This window comes from Chiloscyllium plagiosum, unplaced genomic scaffold (assembly GCF_037043375.1).
Source record: "Chiloscyllium plagiosum isolate Xiang-an unplaced genomic scaffold, Cpla_swu_hap1 HiC_scaffold_51, whole genome shotgun sequence".
NCBI classification, from domain to species: domain Eukaryota; kingdom Metazoa; phylum Chordata; class Chondrichthyes; order Orectolobiformes; family Hemiscylliidae; genus Chiloscyllium; species Chiloscyllium plagiosum.
The window spans coordinates 34,020,246-34,028,308 of record NW_028270189.1 but is presented as its reverse complement, the minus strand read 5'-3'; the positions used below and the strand labels follow the sequence as shown (position 1 = coordinate 34,028,308).

The 8,063-nt window shown below is 45.3% G+C and overlaps 1 non-coding gene across 1 annotated transcript; it reads left to right on the top strand.

The window, feature by feature from the left end:
* The first annotated feature begins 7,396 nt into the window (after positions 1-7,396).
* trnah-gug (transfer RNA histidin (anticodon GUG)) lies at positions 7,397-7,468 on the top strand. Its single transcript has one exon. It is a non-coding gene; the product is annotated as a tRNA-His (tRNA).
* Positions 7,469-8,063: the final 595 nt, after the last annotated feature.

Genomic DNA, 8,063 nt, shown 5'->3' with positions numbered 1-8,063 from the left:
CGTTTATTCAACCCTGTCCGTGCCCTAACTCAATCATATCGTGTACACATCTCCTTTGCACTGCAAGAAACACTCCACTCTGTCCTGTCTTTCTTCACAACTGAAACTCTTCAACCCAAACAGTATCCCGGTAAATATCTCCTGCAATTTTCTCAGTATGATCACATCCCTGCTATAATGTGACTTGCAAAACTGCAAACAACACTCTTGCTTGAGCCTACTGAGCATTTGTTTTAAAATTTCTGGATTTGTATGAGGGCGATTCTAGCTAAGCAGCATTTATTACCCATTCCTAATTGCCCAGAGGGCAGTTGAGACTCAACTATATTGCTATGGGTCTGAAGTCACATGCAGCCTAGGCCATGTAAGGATAGCAAATTCCATCCCGCAATGACATCAGTGAAACAGATTTTTTTTTCAACAATTGTCAATGGATCTATAGTAGTCATTAGATTCTTCCTTGCAGATATTTTTTTAATCCAAATTTGACAATTATGGCATGATGGGATTCAAGCCCGAGTACCCAGACTATTACCTCGGTCTCTGGATTATCAGTCCTATGAAATTATCACAAGACCAACGCAGAAAGCCATAAAAGCTGATCTTTAACAATAAAATGTATTTTCACCAAAACTGTCCTGGTGTTTTCCTTGAGCCTGACACTACAATTGTCTCTGGTCAGTAAAAGCTGCTACATGGGGATTGATTTCACAACCCCGATTTGTTTGAAGGTCCCGATGGTGGTACTGGGGCACGTTCACCCAACAACAGTGACCGCAGCAGCAGCACAGACAGAACAGTATGAATGTGAAAGAGAGTGATAGATTGAGCATTGCCCCAGAGAAATGGGAGGAGGGACGGAAAGGAGGTTTAATGATCGTGGGAAGGAGAGAAATCTCCGACAACGGGTATGTTTGAATCCTGATCTATGAAACGCAGAGATGTAAGAGAGCGGAATTTGAAGGTAAAACAATTCATATCTTAGCATGTGTCACAAAAAGGACAACGGAGAGAACACTTAGTGCCGTGATTTGGTTTCAAATCGAGGTTGCTGTGGTCACAATGCAAAATACCGACAACCACGATCACAGTAACCACAGAACAGGATGCTTGCAAGCAGCAATAAGTATACTAGCAGAGGAAATGTTCGGAAGAACAGCAAATGTACAGTATCAGTACTCAGCGAACAGTGACAGTCATGTGGGAACTGAGAATGAGCTGAATCTTTCAGTTCGATGTCCTCAGAGGCTGTAGAGATCCCTTGAATGAGAATGTTGAAAACTGAGATTGATCGATTTCGACAAAACATCAAAGACTCGGGAGACAGTACAGGATATTGTTGAAATGTTTGCTTCAATAGCATTTTAGCTTAACATCGGCACAGCCGCCCAGATCCAACTGGAAATGGGGATGGGAATGAGTGCGCAGTTACTCACTGGCTCCAGTGATGCAATAGGTGAGCGCCTTGTCCTTCTGTGATGGTACAGAGACGCAAGAAATTCCTCGGTTAAGTGTGCTCCTGCTCAAGGGAATGGTTGTCCCCGTTTATACTACCATAGCGATTTCCGGTGCATCTTTCTAAGACAGCTGAGTGGCACAACTGGAGCGTGTTGAGCCCTTAACTTTGCAGTGGTGGGTTTAAAAGATGATTTTGCTATTTGGATCTGTGTTTCCGACACTGGCGGTGGCAGTTACATTTGCTCGCATCTGCTCAGTATCAGTTTCTTCCACACAGTCAAGGCTTCAACCTGGAGAAGGTGGTGTTGGGGTGATATTTTAAACTAGTCATCCTTGGCGACTGGAACACGGAAAAGGTGATGTTTACGTTCGACGAATAAAACCTGAAATGCAAGCCTGACCTCAGGAACAGAGATCATGATTTAAATTTCCTGCAATCTCATTCATTCATGTCCCTTATGCAGTGGATTCAACCATCTTCACCCAGTCCGGCCTACGAGAGACTCCAGGACCAGAAAAAAAACATTCACCCTTAATTCAGGAATCCCCATCATGTGGGGAAGCAGGCTTGTCGGCCCTTCCAGTTCACAGGGTACATCGGAAGCGCATCCCACCAGACCCCAGGGTATTCCCTACCCCATAAGCCTGCATTTCCCATTGTTGATCCCTGTAACAGGCACACCTTTGGTCAGAGGGAGAAATAAAAACGCAAACACACAGAGAATGTGCAGACTGCCCACAGACAGACACCCGAGGCTGGGATCGCACCCAGGTTTGTGGTGTAGCCAGACAGCAACGAACGAGGGGCGAAAAATAAGTGTTGTCCTGACCAGTGATACTCACACCCTGTGGGTGAATAAGGAAGAATGAAAACACATTAACAACATGGAAAACGGGATTTGTACCTGTGTGGACACAATGTGAAAGGATCGTTCACCCTGTGTAGAAAAAAGGACACTGATACCGCAGAGAAAGCAGGGCAATGTGGGAACTGCTGGAAGGGATTCAATTAACCACAGAAATGGAAACTCATTTAATCAGTAACACTGGGGAGAGGCCGTTCACCAGTCCCGTGTGTGGGAAGGGATGACTGATCAAAACAACCTCCCAGCCTCCAGCAGGATTACATATCCCATCAGGTGTTCGATTATGTTGTCAGTGCTGCTGTTAATCCCAACCAGATATTTGCTCCATAGCGTCAATCATAGAGTCATACAGCATGAAGGCATACAGGCCCGTCAGTGCAACCAATCCATGCTGAACATACTGCCAAACTAATCTACTCCCAACTGCCTCCTCCTGTACCCGTTGAGTGGTTATAATGCCCTTGTAGTTTTATTACTGTGTTGTTAATCCAAAAAACCAGGTAATATTTTGAGGACAAAGAGTTAAGGTCCTGGCATGACAGATGGTGGAGTTTGAATTCAATAAGCACCTGGAATTGAAGAATCTCGTGATGACCTAAATCAGTTGTATGGAAAATCCCATCTGATTCACTCATGCCAGTTCGGGAAGCAAATTGTCATATTCAGCTGCTCTTTCCCACAGGAGACTCCAGATGGATAATACCGCGGTTGACTCTAAAATGTCCTCTGGGAAATAACTGATGTACTAGGCATGAATAAATTTATTTTAAAAATCCCACTTTCCCATTCATATTTGGAATCAATTGTCCATTAAATGTTGCAAACACACCCTCATCCATCACTTCCTCAGCAAGTTAATTGCACACGTAAAACACCTTCCTTAAAAAAAGCCTCACATGACTTTTTAAAAAAAAAACTCTGTCTTTTCATCTTAAACATATGCCCTCTCACCTTGAAATCCCCATCCTGAGAAAAGGCAGCTATCGCTAACTCTAACTTGCCTCTCAATAATTCACAAACTTCTGTCAGGTTGCTGTGGTTCTGTTCGCCGAGCTGGAAATTCTTGTTGCAAACGTTTCGTGCCCTGTCTAGGTGACATCCTCAGTGCTTCGGAGCCTCCTGTGAAGCGCTTATGTGGTGTTTCCTCCGGCATTTATAGTGGCCTGTCCCTGCCGCTTCCGGTTGTCAGTTTCAGTTGTCCGCTGTAGTGGCCGGTATATTGGGTCCAGGTCGATGTGTTTGTTGATGGAGTTTGTGGATGAGTGCCATGCTTCTAGGAATTTCCCTGGCTGTTCTTTGTTTGGCTTGCCCTATAATGGTAGTGTTATCCCAGTCGAATTCATGTTGCTTGTCGTCTGCGTGTGTGGCTACTAAGGATAGCTGGTCGTGGCGTTTCGTGGCTCTTTGATGTTCATGGATGCGGATCGTTAGCTGTCTTCCTGTTTGTCCTATATAGTGTTTTGTGCAGTCCTTGCATGGGATTTTGTACACTACATTAGTTTTGCTCATGCTGGGTATCGGGTCCTTCGTTCTGGTGAGTTGTTGTCTGAGGGTGGCTGTTGGTTTGTGTGCTGTTATAAGTCCTAGTGGTCGCAGTAGTCTGGCTGTCAGTTCTGAAATGCTCTTGATGTATGGTACTGTGGCTCGTCCTTTGGGTTGCGGCATGTCCTCGTTCCGTTGTCTTTCTCTTAGGCATCTGTTGATGAAATTGCGCGGGTATCCGTTTTTGGCGAATACCTTGTACATGTGTTCCTCTTCCACTTTTTGCAGTTCTGGTGTGCTGCAGTGTGCCGGACTGACAACCGGAAGCGGCAGGGACAGGCCACTATAAATGCCGGAGGAAACGCCACAGAAGCGCTTCACAGGGGGCTCCCAAGCACTGAGGATGTCACCTAGACAGGGGACGAAATGTCTGCAACAAAAATTTCCAGCTCGGCGAACAGAACCACAACAACAAGCACCCGAGCTACAAATCTTCTCCCAAATTCTGTTGGTCGCCGTTCAAACCCATAACCTAGAGTGAAAACAGTCTCAACTAGGAGACAGTGAGAACTGCAGATGAGAGATCAGAATCCACAGTGTTGTGCTGGGATGCACAACAGGTCATGCAGCATTTGAGGAGCGGGAGAATCGACATTTCGGGGAAGAGCCTGATGAAGAACACTTGCGCAAAAAAATTATTCTCCTGCTCCTGGGATATTGCCTTACCTGTTGTGGTTTTCCAGCACCCTGATCTCGAAGCTGAAAATAGTCTCAGCCTATCCAGCCTTTCATTGTAACTCAAACCTTCCACACACAGCAACATGCGTGCATACTATTTTGAACCTGCTCCAGCTGAAAAATATAATTCCTACAACTGGGCGACCGGAACTGGACATAATATTCCAGAAGAGGCCTCATCAATGTCCTGCAAAGCTTCAACATAACGTCCCAACTCCTATACACAAAGGACTGAACAATGAAGGGAAGTATGTTAAATGCCTTTCAACCACCTTATCTGTAGGTGATGAAAACTACAAGGAATTATGCACCTGCACCCCGAGCTTCCGTGTTCTCCAACACTACGCAACTTGTTGTTGTACCAAAATGCAATACCTTCCATTTATCCAGATTGAACTCCATGTTACATTTTTCAGTCCAACGACTCATTGGATGAAGATCCTTTTGAAACTTAGATAATCTTCCTCACTGTCTACAATTCTGGCGTCGCCTGCAAACCGACAAAGCATGCCTGCAGTGAGTTCCACTGTTTTCTCATATAGATCAATGATTCATATTCACTTGTAGTGGCCGTGATTTAGCAGTGTGCGGATCATACAGCAGTTAGTCATGCAATTAACAATGTGGAAGAAAGCCACAGACTGCAGGGAGATATTAAACAATTGGAAATGAAAATGGTGAAGGAAATTCATTCCAGGCAAGTTGGTGATAGTGAAGCAAGTTCAAACTTCAAACCAGCCGCCCTCACTCCAATTGTGGCACTCAGCTCTCTCAGCAAGCTGCACTGTAGATTGCTATAAACGGGAAAATAATTTCCCTTCTGCCCCGCCTTTGGCCAGGAGCACTCCCAACCTCGGAATTACTTGCGCCTCTAAACCGTCATAGAAATGCCGTGCATTCACTGGTTGTGTCACTGGAGTCCTCGAGTATCTGTGCGACCTCATTCCCATCCCGACTTCCAGTTGGATCTTCGCGACTGCGCCACTCAATTCCTCAGATTCTGGGGCTAGGAATTGGGACTATCAGGCAGCAGTGGTTACTGCCTTGTGTGTGTGTGTCGGGGGGAACCTGGTAAAGTAGCCGATGTTAAACTGCATTACTATTGAAGCATACATTTCAACAACACCTGCACTGTCCCCGGAGGTTTTGATGTTTTCGAGAAATCTATTTACCTCAGCCTACAGCATATAAATAATGGAATCACCACAGCCACTGGGGGAACCGATATTAAACGGTCAGCCCATTCTGAGTTCCCAGGTATCTGCCACTGTTCGCTCATCACTGATATTGTGCATTTGGTGCGCTGCCTAACATTTCCTATGATACTGTACTTATTGCGCCCTGTCAGAGTGCGCGTCTGTGGGATGCCGTGATCGTATAGTGGTTAGTACTCTGCGTTGTGGCCGCAGCAACCTCGGTTCGAATCCGAGTCACCGCACTAATTGCTCTATCTGCCCCAGTTTTTGTGAAACACAAAGGAATCGGTTGCTTTAACATGGTAATTTTCTCCAAGGTGATGATCTTTTCCCTTCAAATTCTGCTTGCTCACATCTCTGTGTTTCATATGTCAGAATTCAAATCCAATCGTTCTCAGACATTTCTGTCCCTCCTTCGATCACTAACTAAACGTTCCGTACCACACCCCTATTTCATTAATTTAGCGATGCCGGTGTTGGACTATGGTGTACAAAGTTAAAAATCACCCAACACTGCCTTGTATGTTAAGTATGTTAAGTATGGAAGTATGTTAAATGCCTTTGAACCATCTTGTCTGTAGGTGATGCAAACTACAAGGAATTATGCACCTGCACCCCGAGCTTCCGTGTTCTCCAACACTACGCAAAGCCCTACTCTTGTTGTTGTACCAAAATGCAATACCTTCCATTTATCCAGATTGAACTCCATGTTACATTTTTCAGTCCAACGACTCATTGGATGAAGATCCTTTTGAAACTTAGATAATCTTCCTCACTGTCTACAATTCTGGCGTCGCCTGCAAACCGACAAAGCATGCCTGCAGTGAGTTCCACTGTTTTCTCATATAGATCAATGATTCATATTTACTTGTAGTGGCCGTGATTTAGCGGTGTGCGGATCATACAACAGTTAGTCATGTAATTAACAATGAGGAAGAAAGCCGCAGACTGCAGGGAGATTTTGGAAATGAAAATGGTAAAAGCAATTCATTCCAGGCAAGTTGGTGATAGTGAAGCAAGTTCAAACTTCAAACCAGCCGCCCACGCTCCAGTTGTGGCACTCAGCTCTCTCAGCAAGCTGCACTGTAGATTGCTATTAACGGGAAAAAAAATTCCCGCCTTTGGCCAGGAGCACTCCCAACCTCGGAATTACTTGCGCCTCTAAACCGTCATAGAAATACCCTGCATTCACCGGTTGTGTCACTGGAGTCCTCGAGTATCTCTGCGACCTCATTCCCATCCCGACTTCCAGTTGGATCTTCGCGACTGCGCCACTCAATTCCTCAGATTCTGGGGCTAGGAATTGGGACTATCAGGCAGCAGTGGTTACTGCCTTGTGTGTGTGTGTCGGGGGGAACCTGGTAAAGTAGCCGATGTTAAACTGCATTACTATTGAAGCATACATTTCAACAACACCTGCACTGTCCCCGGAGTTTTTGATGTTTTCGAGAAATCTATTTATCTCAGCCTACAGCATATAAATAATGGAATCACCACAGCCACTGGGGGAACCGATATTAAACGGTCAGCCCATTCTGAGTTCCCAGGTATCTGCCACTGTTCGCTCATCACTGATATTGTTCATTTGGTGCGCTGCCTAACATTTCCTATGATACTGTACTTATTGCGCACTGCCAGAGTGCGTGTTTGTGGGACGCCGTGATCGTATAGTGGTTAGTACTCTGCGTTGTGGCCGCAGCAACCTCGGTTCGAATCCGAGTCACGGCACTAATTGCTCTATCTGCCCCAGTTTTTGTGAAACACAAAGGAATCAGTTGCTTTAACATGGTAATTTTCTCCAAGGTGATGATCTTTTCCCTTCAAATTCTGCTCGCTCACATCTCTGTGTTTCATATGTCAGAATTCAAATCCACCCATTCTCAGAGATTTCTCTCCCTCCTTCGATCACTAACCGAACTTTCCGTCCCACACCCCCATTTCATTAATTTCGAGATGCCAGTGTTCGACTATGGTGTACAAAGTTAAAAATCACACAACACCAGGTTAGAGTGTAACAGGTTTAACTGGGCACTAGTTTTGGGAGCGCTGCTCTTTCATCATGTGGTTGTGGAGTCATTTCCTATTTCATTAAGGCACTGCAGAATCTAACACTGACTCTGACATTGATACTCTTCACTCCGTGCTGCTGCGTCACTGTTGCTGGGTGAACGTGCCCCAACCCCACCATAGGGACCTGCAGACCAGTTGCTTCTTTTGGTTACCACTGTTGTGAGGCCAATCCTCAGGTAGCAGCTTTTACTGATATGGACTTGCGATTATTGGGAGTCAAGCTCAGGAAAATGACACAGGACAATATCGAGGA